Below are 13,543 nucleotides of genomic sequence, written 5' to 3' on the forward strand. Positions count from 1 at the left end.
ACCACCCAAACAACGTTGGCTGGTAAACAGTTGATTCATTTCAAAATAACCTAAAATTAGACATTCAGTTTTTCTTTCAACATCAAAACTTATTAGGAAAAGAATTTCAGTAAAAGAAATCTGCCATGAGTGTTTTCTAGTAGCTTTTCCCCTTTCTGGTTGTACTCCTCCCAGGAAATTCCAGGTTGGAGCTCCTGCCCAGATATTAGGATTTCAGTTATTTGCAGGAAATAATTTGAACATCACTCTGCATAGGGGTTTGACACATATATTCAATTCATAAGATGCTTTTCTTGGTGGTTCTCATGGGGGTGGCCCTGAGGGCAGGTTCTGGTTGGAAAAACCTCTTGGTTTTAGCCAGGTCACCTGGGGATTCGTTTCTTCTGTAAATAAGGGAATGATAATATCTCTCCAATCTGCCTTATAGGATTGTTGAGAGGAAACACAAGAGTATGTATGGCAAACTAATGTGCAAATAAGGAGCATCAAGCAACACTGAAGGGCATTTTTTTCTGAAGGACACGCATGAATTCTAGCCCCTGCTGCAAGTAGCAGAGGCCAGTCTGGATTACCTCCGTGAATTTCCAAAACAAACTGTGAGGCAACCACCCCCCAGCATACAGGTGAAAGAACTAAGCATTAGAAAGGTTATGTGACTTGCCTGAAGTCAAAGACTAGGCTAGTGGCAGAATAGGGACCCTAGCCCAGCAGGCTGACTACTAACCCCTACCTACTGTTAGCCACTCTACTGTCCCCGTGCTCTCCAGTTCGTAATGACCAGCGGGCACTATCTGAGCACTTTTCATAGGCACTTGTCACAGAGTGCTTTTCTTCCCTTCCAGCAGCTTCCACTCATCCTCTCCTCTCTTCTTCCCCTTCCTTTCCATCCACTCCTGGTATCTCCCCACCAGCACCGGCATCCTACTCTTACACCAAGAGAGAAAGAAAAAAATAAACAGTGGTTTGAGATTGTTGAAAACAGACATCTGAATTGTTCTCAAGCTCTTGCTGAGCAAATCATTCGCTCACACATACTCTGTCATGCTGACCAAAATACGGATTTGTTTTCTATCCAATAAGAACTGAGAACAATTCAAGTCCTGCTGCTGACACCAAGGCTGTTATTAAGAAGAGTTATGAACTGAAGAGAATGTTAACTAGATAGATTTCAAATGCTTACTAGAGGAAAGGATATTCTTCCTGATAAATCTTTCCAAAGCATTTACTGCTATCATCACTTACTGTTTTGTAGCACTTTCACTTTGCAGGAAATTTGTAACTAATGTGTATAAACAGAAAATGTGTATAAAACGAAAGACCAGACTCTCTATGTGGGAGGAAAAAAGTACATTGGTCCACGTTGTCAATATGTCCGTCCTCTACCTACGCACCCCAAATACCTATCCCATCTTCAAATCCCACTCCAGCTCTTTCTAACTGTATTATCTTTGGTAAATTACTTAATCTCTCTAAGCTTCACTTTTCTGAACTGTAAATGAGATAGCGACTATAAATGAGACAATAATATGAGAATATTGTAAATGAGATAATTAGATCATTGTAAATGAGATAATAGATCTGAGGATTGTTCTGAGGATTAAATGAGATATAACAGGATGTATGCCTGGTATACAGTAAGCACTGAGAAAATATTCATCTAATATTATTAAGAGCAGGGACTGTGCTTATTCATCTTTGCTTCCTCAGTTCATAATACAGTGCCTGGCTTATAGGATAAGTGATCAGTAAATAATTATTGGATACATGAACACAGAATTTCAGAGAACACAAGAATAAAGGCAGATGGTAAGTACTTTTTGCCATTGACAAGAGGGTCCAAATTCATCCAGATGCCATTGCCTGATAGTTATGGCTTTTTCTAACCAGTTACCGGTAGATCAAACATTTGGGAACAGACCAAATTTAATCTGGGGAACTACTGATGCTAAACGGGATGCTACTTCAGAGACAGCGTCGGCTTACCTTTGATTACTCACAGGAAGGTCCTCCTGTGCACGCTTGTCATGAGATTTCCAAAATCTGCAGACATTTAGAACTGATGTTGTGAAATGATGAAACCGCTAGGTTCTGAACCCTAGTGAATTTGCTTATCATACAGCAAAGAAACAACGGAGCAGGTCTGATACCCATTCCATCCAGCAGATGGCAGCGGTATACATTCACTAGCAAATTCTCAGAATAGCCTCTGGTCTTTTAAGTTTCTCACGAATGCCCCACCCTCAGTGGAAAAGTCTGAGCCAACTTTAAACTGCCCCCCTTGGCTCCTCTGCAGGAAAAACGGGGTTTCTATAGGGTCAGCTGGAAGAATGCACACCTCGGAGTCGCCCTTTCGCCCTGTGCTGTGGGGTAGGGCGGCGGTTGAAAGCAGGCGCTTTCTGTTAGAATCCACTTCCTGCCAGAGATACTAACAATAAGTAAAGGGTCTGTTTTCCTGTGCACTTAAGCAAATCAACAGAAAAAAATGCTATCAGCCTACAGCGTGTAGAATGCTACCACCTGCTCTGGGTTGGAGAGCACTTGCTGCCAGTTAGAAATCGGGGGTACTGGTAAAGGTGATAACCTATCTTAAACAGGCAAGTGCTGCCAGGGAATGGAACAGTGTTGTGTGCAACTGAAGACCCATCTGGAATCCTCTCGTGTGGGGTGGTGAAATGAGCTTGGTCTTCCAGTTGCTTGGAACTGTGGCCCTACTGTTAGCTGTTTTGACGCTAAACCTTGGTTTCATTATCTGTTGGAATAGAGAGAATGACAAGGGCCTCAGAGGGTTGTGAGAATTAGATACATGTAACAGTACAATGCTTCAGCACAGTGCTAGGCTGTTTTTTTTTTAAAGACTTTAACCTTGTCTCGTCAAATCCTCATTCAATACCTATGAGGGCAGTACTATATTGGTATCCCCATTTCTGAGATGAGGAAATGGAGGCAGAGAGAGATTAACTTGCCCAGGGTCACATTGGTGAGTGACAGAGCCAGGATTTGGACAATGCACTCAGGCTTCCAAGTCTATGCTCTTAACCCGGGCACTTCTACTTCTTATTAATAATGATTGTTATTAATAGCTGGTAATTATGGAGCACTTTCCTTGTACTAGTAGGAACTTCACATGTTAACGCCTCTTATCCTCTCAGCCACCCTATAAGGTGGACGCTATTACTTTCCCCATCTTACCAAATAAAGAAAAAATGTTTACTCTGTGCTCCACTCTGTAAGAAACACAGGAAAACAAATTAATGGCAAGACTCGAATATATTAAAGTGCTAGAGGGTGAGCCGTTCTGTAACTGTCAGAGTTATTTAGAGATAAATCAACGAGAGTACAGTATATGGGGGTTATGTTCCAATTGTATAAAATAAGGTATGGGAAAAAATGTTAAATGCCTTACGCTTTAAAATTTATGTCAGGTCCCTTAGATATTTATAGCCTCAGAACCATTTTCAGAAATGGTGAATGGCCCGCAAAGATTGGGTTAGGTCCCACTCCTGTCTACCACTGCTTTCCTCTTCTGAGAGTCATCACTCATCTTTTAACGAGCAGGTAACAAGATCCAGGTGCTTCGCTCACTGCCCATTGCCTTCCTCTCCTACCTGGGGGCCAGCTCTTAGCACAGCCAGGAACACACAGCGGTGAAAGAAATTCACCTGCAGTATGAACTAACTCAGCTTCTCTATGATCAAAAATGACATTGCAAGTCTGGCACTGAAGGCAAGTTTTCGAATCTGGAGTCTAATGACTTTGGACTAAACTTTCTGCAGTATGCCCAGACAACTCTCTAAATGAGGGCCAGATTTTCAGAATGAAGCTTTTCCTCGGCGGCTGGCAGTATAGTACTGTATTTCACAGATGAAAGTATCAGAGAAATGGGTCATTCTAAGGTTGCCCAAGTCAAACTAACTGTATGAGAACTGCAGGTGGTTTTCTATAGGAAAAACAGGTTTTAATCTAGACCTACCTGCAGAGTAGCTCATCTCCACTTGGTAGAAATAGCCACAAGAGTTCATGACCAATGGAGTCGAGGGGACCCTGCCTGTCATGTATATTGCTGAGCATTGAACCAGGGCTAAGTAAGTGAAAGACAGAAGAGAAGGTCTACAAATTTACACCTTAAGAAATCAGGGACATTTATCATTTTTACTTTCAATTAAGCTTTTGTGTCCACGCAAATCTTAGCAAATGTTATTCTTTCGTTTCTGATATGTCTTTATGTCTAAATGCATTAGAAACTAAGAATATTTCTAGCTAAAGTACTTTCAAATGCTCCATCATTTAGCTATACATAATTGTTCAGGGGGTAGGGGGTGTCTTTGTTTCTTTATCCCTGTTAAAATTCAGAGTCAAAATGCACTTTAAGATTTAGACTTAGATTCAGATTTCACTTTTGAAAGCCTGCACCCAGATTTCTGTTAAGAGTCTTACTGTTTTTTTTAATTTTACAGTCAAAGCATGTATATATCTGAGTTATTTTTTACTGCTCTTCTGCAAACTATAAATGTATGATAAACATGTTTCCAAATTATTCTGCTAAGGAGTAGGATAGATACTTTTTTTAACGCTTGAAAATTACACCTTTTGATAACTTTGTGTTAATGGAATAACCATTTATATGGAAGTGGATAAAGTACTTCTGAGCTGATCTATTTATAAAGCTCTTTGCAAATAATTGCTTTTAAAATCAGTTTTTAAATATGAATATATATAGACACACATATAATACAGGTACTTAGGGTCAGTTTTTGGTTATTCAAGAGCTGATGATATAGTTTCCCTATGCTCTATCGTCTCTTATTTCCACCGATGTCTACCTTTTGGCCTCATAATTACTTTTTTGTAACTCTGTCAAAGGATAGAAAAAGGAAAAGAAAGGAAATAAATTTCAACTTCATTTCTCTTTCTTTCCCTCGCCCCCCCCACCAACAACTTGAGAAAGTATATTGGAGAGACATCCACTCTTGATTCATGCTAAGAGAGGGACCTCACAGTATGAATAATCCAAAGGAATAGGTAATGCAAAGTCATTTTTATTAATATTTTGATGTGATTTGTTAATTAGGCTAGTATTAAATTTTTCAATCTTCATTTGCACATTACTATTGGATACACATTTTTCTTCTCCATTTCAGCTCATGCAGTCATAGTATATGACTTCAGCATTAACATGAATGACTTATCACACTCCTTAGCCAATAGTCTTTCCCAAATATGAACATGAATTAGTCTTCTACAAAGTATTTTCTAGCTTGGTGGTTATGAACTTCAGTATGCATCAGAATTGCCTGGAGAGCTTGTTAAAACACCGATACCTGGCTCCACCCCAAGTTTCTGATTAGATACCCATAGGTCTGGGATGGAGCCTGAGAATTTGCATTTCTAACAGGTTCCGAACGGATGCTGATGCTGCTGGTCTAAGGACCACACTTTGAGAACCTGTGTTCACACGGAACAGTAAACCTTAGAGATACTCCTCGAGGGACATAAAAAGAATTCATCAGTCAAATAAATTTAGGAAACACTGTACCCTCTTTTAAAGTCTTTTCAAGGCTTTGTAGAAGCCTTACAATATGTGAATCGTTTTTCTAACTCATGTTTTTGAAACGTATTTGGCCACAAAGCCCTTTATTCTGTGAATACCAATCAACTCTCAGAATTACTATTCCTGGAACACATTAGGGAAGGCTGCCCTGCCTCATGATGTCTTCATGGGCTAAACTTCAGTACCTTTCACCTTCCACTTCCTATTGGCAACCACCTGCCATGGACACGAGTTGGATATTTTCATCACTTAGCACTTCTCCGACTCAGCTGTCTCCCCCTCCAGCATTCTCCTTTTGACCAGAGCATCTTACAGTCTTACTCATTCCCACTAAACCTGCCTTTTGACTTCCCTGCTTCCTCTTTTCCCAGCTCTGTGATCCTCCCTCTCTCCCTCCCTCCCTGCTTCTCTTATCATCTCTCCTTCCTCATTCATCCTGGGCTCAATGGACCACCATGTCCCCAGTGTGCTCACGAGCACCCTTAATTCCTGCATCATGTGGCCCTGTCATTTCCACCTTGTCAAAGCTCAGTCCTGCATAACACCCCCTCGCACCCCCCCCACACACACTTTTAATCCTGGGAGCCTGAATGTCACATAATTCTTCCCATGGGTGCCATTGCAGCCATTCATCTGTTTACTCAGTGGAGACTTCTTTGGTTTTTACTGTGCCAGGCACTACCCTAAGCCTTAGAAATACAGCAACGAGCAAGGCAAAAAGACTGAGGGTCTCGTGGAGTTTACCATCCTAGTAGGGAAATAAGAACTTAATCAAGATATGATTGAGTGCTATGCAGAAAATTTAAAAGGTGTGGTCAGTAGAGACCTCCAGAAAAAGGTGACGTTAAATCTGTTATGTGGATGGCAGTCGTCTTAACTCTCCTTGGCTGGTTCCTTGATATTGCACAGTAGTCCCCAATTAATTTATTTCATTCCCCACAGAGGCTGTTCTGGATCTTATTACTCTTCTCAAATTCCAAGCCCATTCCCACTTATCAGGTAAACTGGCCTCATGAATTACTGAGTTCCACTCCCTGAAACCAAAAATCCCATCCATGGCTCCTCTAGTCTTCTCTTCCTTTCCTTTTGACCCTCCTCAGTGTCTCACTTTCCTCTCTCCACTGGCCTCTTCCCTTTAGCCTTCAACCATTTGCAAAACAATCCATCTGTGTCCCCCAAAATTTAGATATTTAAGCCTTAACCCCCAATGTGACTGTATTTGGAGATAGTGTCTTTGTGGGTATAGTTAAGGGTCAAGGGGGTACATAAGGGTAGGGCCCTGATCCAATAAGATTAGTTTCCCTATAAGAAAAGGCACCAAAGAGCTCACTCTCTCCTCTGAGGCACAAAGAAGTGATGTGAGCGTGCAGCTAGAAGGCAGCCATCTACAAGCCAGAAAGAGACCCCTCACCAAATCGCCAAAACCAAGTCACCAAAACCTTGATCTTGGACTTCCTAGCCTCCAGAACTGTGAGAAATAAATTTCTGTTGCTTAAGCCACCGTGTCTGTGGTATTTTGTTATAGCAGCCCAAACTGACTAAGATGCCATCCTTCAACATGAAACAGACAATCTCTCTGCCCCATGCTTCTGCTTCCCTTGTCTCCCCTCACTGCCAGCACACAGCTACTTCTGCATGCCTCATGTCCACCTCAATCTGGCTTCTCACCTCCCTGGCATCCTCCCCTCCCTCGCAGATTGTACTTTTCAAATCACCTTTTATTTTAGTGTGTGTTCCTGTGCTGTTTCAAAATGCAGCAGCATTGCAAAACCTAGGGTGTTCTAACTTCTCTTGGGACCGGAACCTCTGTAGTCTTCCAATATTTCATGCCTCTTAAGGGACCTAAAACAACAAATTTAATCTCTGCTCATTCCTGAATCCAATCATTTCCCTCAGTGAAGTTCCCTTTTTTATTTTCTCAACTAAATGTTTTTTTCAAACAATTTAGGGAAATAGCGAGTAGTTATTGCTCTGTTTTGTATGTTTCTACATCAACACAGTTGGTTTTCTACGACTTTCCAATTGAAATGGTAATAGTCCTAAGCAGGAGTGTAACTGGAAAAATCAAGATTGGGAAGATGCTTTATTCTTTTTAAGGAAACTTTCCTTCCTGAACTCTTGTCTTCTCTTTTTAATTTAATTAGAATCTCATCAAGCATTGCTTATGTATTAGAATATTGTCACAGACACATGCCCCACAGGCACTGGATCTCTGGGGGCAGTTCAAGTGTCATTGCTTCCCCAAGTTGACCTGTGGCATCCAGACCCCAGTCACTCTTTCTGAGGGAGAGGCGATAACAGGTAGAAGTAAGGCAGGATTGGGTCACGTCACTTCATTGCTGCCAGAAATTTCTTCCAAAGCTTCTGTGCTCATCATGGAAAGTTCCTTAGTCTATTCCCATGACACCCTCTTAGGGAAGGCCAAAGCTTTCCACCTAGCATTGCAGTCATCTAAGAGCAACCCCAAGATTTCACAGATCATGGAAAAATAACAGGCAGGGAAAGGAAGATTAAATGGACCAATGTCTATACAGCACTTTGCATAGTGCCTGGCTTACATTAAGTGCTCAGAAAATGGTAGTTACTAATACCAATGCCATTGTCATCATAATTATTACTGTTGCTCATCACACACACACACACACACACACACACACACGAATAAGGATTCTTTTTGGCTCTATATGAAACCTACAAGGATTGAAGGAACTCAAGATGAAGTTGTGACGCTCTTGGAGGAGATGTGTCACCTGCCATTATAGTTGTCTAGAGGACTAGTGAAACATTGCTGAGTTCCGTGCTGCAAGAAAGGACATGGAACAGGCTATACTCATTTTAATCCCACCAGATTAGTGAATACTTACAAAGAGATAAATGGATAGGCAAACATGGCATACAGAAAAGACTGCACCATGAGTTCTAGAATGAGGGGATGGTCTTTAATTGGGAGTGAAGAAGATGGAGGGACAACCAATAGAGATCAGTGGAGAAATGAGAAAAGGAAAGTGAATAGATGAGTCTCAGCTCCGGGACTGCCTATGGAGAGTTCTAGTAGCAGAATGCCAAACCAATGCCTGGCACATAGTAAGTCTTGCACATAGTAAGCCTGGCACATAGTAACTACTCATTACACAGTAGTCACAAGAGATTAAGAAGTAAATACAGTATGTCATCAATGTTTACCTCTGGGCCATAGGATGTTTATTTTCTAATTTTCACTTTTCTATATTTTCTATATTTTTTCAATTCTTTGTAATAACCACAAAATCCTTTTATGATCATTAAACTGATCTTTTCTTTGGAAGTTACATGGTATTACATCATTGCTTAGGAAAGTTCAGTAACTTCCCACTGCCCCGGGCTAACCCCAAAACCGTGGGCTGGCCTAGGGAGTCCCTGCACCTTGGCTTCATTTACTGGTGTTACTTCTCACTATCCCATTTATGCCCCTGGCGTCAGCCTCTCCAGACTTCTTTGCCCCCAAATGGTGTGTTCTGCCATCATCTTCTCTTTTTTGTGTCCTTTTTTCCAAGAACTTTCATCTCCTCTGACTTAAACACCCCCACCTGGACCCCCGTACACATATGGAGACAGTTCAGATTTCAGCTTCCCTGGCAGTGTTGTGTTTCTCCCCCTGGGTTCCCTGGGTTCTCTGGGCCTCGTCACATCCCCTGCCAACTGGACAGAGAACTCCCCAAGCCTGTGGGCTAGGTCACAGTCCTTTTGGCATCCAGATATTTGTAAGATCCTCTGATGTTTGAAGACAGGTGGAAGGATGTGGAGGTAAAGGAGGGTGAGAAGAGGAAGGGAGGAAATTGGGAAGCTATTCCATGCAGGGCTCTAAACGCAAAATAAATCAAGAGGGATTTTTGAACACTTTTTTGAGTAGAAGAACAACATAATTAAAGTCACATTTTAAGAACAAAAGTGTGCAAAATGGGTAGTGTGGGGAGGCCAGGATGTCAGGTAAGAGGCAGTTGGCAGGAGTTGAGGCCAGAGGAAATGTGGCTTTGCTCTAAAGTGGACTGGCCAGTGAAGACAGCTCTCAGGGCCACCACAGCTCCTGTGCCTGGGCTCTGCCCTGTGCCGCCCTGCCGAGCACTTCCCAAAAAGGGCTCTGTGACCCCCACCAGCCTAGTGGCAGGTATTAATGTCACACCCATCTTACACTTAGTCACACAGCTGACAGATAAGAGTAGAGATATGACTCAAACCCAGATTCATGGGACCCCAAAACAAGGGCTGCTAGCTAAGCTTCCACATCCTAAATAGTCCACAAAACACCATCAGAACAGAAACACTGAGGGTGAGAAAGAAAACAGGAGGGTATGTTCAGCCCTGAAATGTTCTTGCAGATTCACTTTAAGAAAGTCTTAAAGCTACCAGAAAAACTGTTGAGAGATAAATAAATTGTTAAAAAAGGAAAAGAAGATATTCAAGTGTCGACGAAATTATGTAGGTTAGGAACAGAGTGAACTTGGACCAATTCATCATTGAACTGTGAGAGAGGCAGTTTTTGGACAAGTCAAGTTTCTGTTTTACCAGCAGGATGCACAGCATTTGAACTTCATGATAGGCTGAAAATAGAAAATGGGTGCAAAAGGTTTGGGATATATTGACGGATGATTGATTTGTAACTAATTTTTCAAATCAAACTACTACATATGTGTGGGAGAGATTCCCCTAACATTTTGAAGTGACACTGGGGAGAGTCAGCCCATGATCTCAGACTGTCCTCAGTAGAGCAGCCTAAGACACAAAGAATGATAACAATTACTACAGCGTACTCGGTACCTCACTGTACTGGTGTCCTCTTATTCAAACCTCACAACAACCGTTTGAAGGAGGAATTATTATCCCCACTCTTCAGATGAGGACACTGAGGCACAAAGGGCTTATGTAACTTTCACAGGCTGCATCGCTCACATACTGGCATTGCCGGTATTCCAGCCTACGTCAGTAGACTCCAAAGTCAATACTCTTTCCACTGTAGATACTGCCTATAAGGTGGATTGACCACTGGACTCGCACAGAGGAGCCTTCCTTATACTTTGGTGTTCTGGAATCTTCTCCAACTGAAGAAAACAGGGCTCATCCCACAGAAGTTACAGGGCTACCTCTCGCTGCTGAAAGGATGCTGAGCCTCTTAGTCATGGCCCACCCTCATTCTGTTTCTAGTTCTTGAAATCAGCAGGGGGAAGGGTGACCACACTAGGTGGGCTGCCCCCATAATAGAAGATTTTAACACATTGTGCTTTCCTGCCCACACGCAGGCACCTCCTCCTCACAGCTAACCTCAGAACCACCCCCAGCAATCTGGATAGGCCCCGTGCCATTTGAGAGAACATTCTTAGTTGTTCACAGTCTCTGGTGTTCACATAAAACCAAGGTTAATGCTCTGGAGTGTTTCCATCATCCTGTGACAAATCCAGACTGGGGTTCCAGAGGAGCACAAGGGACCCCTGACCAATATCAGCCCAAAGGAGGGATAGAGTCAGGAAGAGGAGGGAGGGAAAGAACAAAATGTCGATGATGCGTGATGATTTCCAAGTACCATGCAGAAAAAGACATTAAAGACCATTTAAGCACCTTGAAAAGCATCGATGTTCAAAATACCATCAGTATACAGAGCCTAGACAATGGAGCTGGAGTCACCCGAGGTGGCGAGGTGGGCGAGGGAGTGTGTGGGCTAGAGCACCAGCCTCAGGAGCGTGCTCATCAGAGTACCTGAGTCCCAGCTTCACCACCCACCAGCTATGGCATTATGGGGAAGTTGCTTCAGTTTCCTCTTCTTTATGGGGGTGAAGGGGAGTTGATAATAATTGAGAAGGTAGAAAATGGCCCTGGCAGCTCCCAGCTAGGCTGTGATGGGTCCAATCCTTGGATGGGTGGGGCCCCAGGCAAATATTTTTTATAGAGCCTCATCTATATAAAAATCTGAGTAGAATATGAAAAAAGTCAAACTCAGAAACAGAGTGCAAAAGTGGTTGCCAAGGAGTGGGGAGTGGGGTGTGGGGAAGTAGGGAGAGGTTGGTAAAAGTGTACAAACTTTCAACTATAAGATGAACAAGGTCTATGAAAGACAGTATGGGGAATATAATCAATAATATTGTAAAGATTTTGTAGAGTGTCAGAAGGGAACATGTCTTATTAGGGAGACCACTTCATGGACGGTGTAGATGCCTGACCACTGCACTGTACACCTGAAGCCGAAGTTGAATAATATTGTATGTCAACTATAATTTAATATATATAGTCATGGGATATGGAGTACAGCATAGGGAATAGAGCCAATGGAATTGTAATAGATATATACGATGTCAGAGGGACAATAGCTTGGGGGAGGGGGTTATCACTTTGTGAGGGGTGAAATGTCTAACTATTGCATTGTTTTGACACCTGAAACTAATAACACGCAACACACATACACACACACAAAAGATGAACAAGGTCTGCGGATCTAATGTGTAACATGGTGACTGTAGTTGATAACACTGTATTGTATAATTGAAATTTGCTAAGACAGTAGATCTTAGATGTTCTCATTAAAAAAGGTAAATATATGAGGTGATAGATGTGTTAATTAACTAGACGGGGTGAAGGGATCCTTTCACAATGTATTCGTATATGAAATCACCACAATGTACACTAAATATCTTACAATTTTGTCAGTTACACCTCAATAGAGCGAAACATTTTTTGAATAAAAATAAAAATATGCATAAAAATAAATACACTACTAAATGTAAAAATTGAAAAATTGAGGCACTCCAAATCAGCACGTCAGCACCATTCTGGCAGCTCAGTCTCACACGGTTCTGCAAAAGAAACACTGAATCAACCAGTGGGAACAATCTGCTTACATGGTCTTTGATGTCTTTTTCTGCATGGTACTTGGGAATCTTCATGCATCTTCCACATTTAGGAGAACAGGCTGCACTCCTGGCACAAGTATCCAGATACAGGGCCAGGGATGACCCAGGAGGCACACATCCTGGGCTGCTCAGGGCATTAGGGCTACCTCATGCTCAGGGTAGAGATTCAGAAAGTGCTCTGAAGGTAAGAAATGGGGCTTGAAGCCCACATGAGTTTCCAGTCCAGGCTCAGAGCACCCTGGCATGATGGCACTGCCAGACTTGGCCAATCTCGGGCACTGGGAAGGGACTTAGAAAATTCCAGAGAAGTTGCTCCAATGTGAAGGGTCCTCTGTGGCACAGGGCCTGGATCAAGGCCTGGCTTGCTCAGATCTGGACAGTGCTGGCTGCAGTGCTCTGAAAGGAATATAAACATCACTTGCAGAATAAAAACAATAATCAGACAAGGTCATTCCATTACCGTGTTGGAATAAACCAGCCACAAGGCCACTCATGACTATGTATGACACAAAACAAAGAGAAAGACACTTTACAACCACAAACATAATTAATGCCCCCTTCTTTGGTCTAACTTGTGTGACTACTGCTTGTCTATAGTGGCAGTTCTATCTGCTTTAATCCTTGGTCTTCCTGGGCAAAAAAAAATTAAGAAGATGCCCAATCATCAAATTGCCCTTGTGCCTGGATGACACCCAGGCCAGAACCGGTGCCCCACCCCTTAACCCTCCTGAGACTCCCCCAGCACAAGCCCAAATTCCGTAACACCCCTCTACCTCCCTCATGTTCCTTGGTATGTGTTCTTGTTTGCAGCAAGCTGAATACATCTAACTTTGTGTGACTAGAGGTATGTTCTTGGTAGTCTTTAGGTAGTAGGCAGCAACACAATAGAACCCGCTTTACAAGGCTAGTGTAAGGATTAAAATGCTCACAGCCATGCTGATGTGTAGTGTCCTATCATTATTTTGGTGCATTTCCATCTCTCTGACCCATTCACTGTGTGTCCTGCCCAGTACCTTCTCACTACTCAAAGTGTGTGAGGTCTATGGACCAGTCACCTGGTGACTGGGAGCATGTTGGAAATGCAGATGCTCGTGCTCCACCCCCGACCAAGAGAGTTTGA

General features: G+C 42.5%; 1 protein-coding gene and 1 long non-coding RNA gene across 2 annotated transcripts in view; one reads left to right on the plus strand and one right to left on the minus strand.

The window, feature by feature from the left end:
- LOC141573154 (uncharacterized) overlaps positions 1-2,103 on the minus strand; it is a 34,937-nt gene extending 32,834 nt beyond the window's left edge. Inside the window, exon 1 of the long non-coding RNA XR_012498776.1 lies at positions 1,984-2,103. This is a non-coding gene — a long non-coding RNA (uncharacterized LOC141573154). The remainder of the gene's footprint in view (positions 1-1,983) is intronic.
- KCTD1 (potassium channel tetramerization domain containing 1) overlaps positions 1-13,543 on the plus strand; it is a 168,480-nt gene that overhangs the window by 5,495 nt on the left and 149,442 nt on the right. The gene's annotated exons all lie outside the window — the stretch shown is intronic.

This window comes from Rhinolophus sinicus, linkage group LG09 (assembly GCF_036562045.2).
Source record: "Rhinolophus sinicus isolate RSC01 linkage group LG09, ASM3656204v1, whole genome shotgun sequence".
Classification (NCBI taxonomy): Eukaryota; Metazoa; Chordata; class Mammalia; order Chiroptera; family Rhinolophidae; genus Rhinolophus; species Rhinolophus sinicus.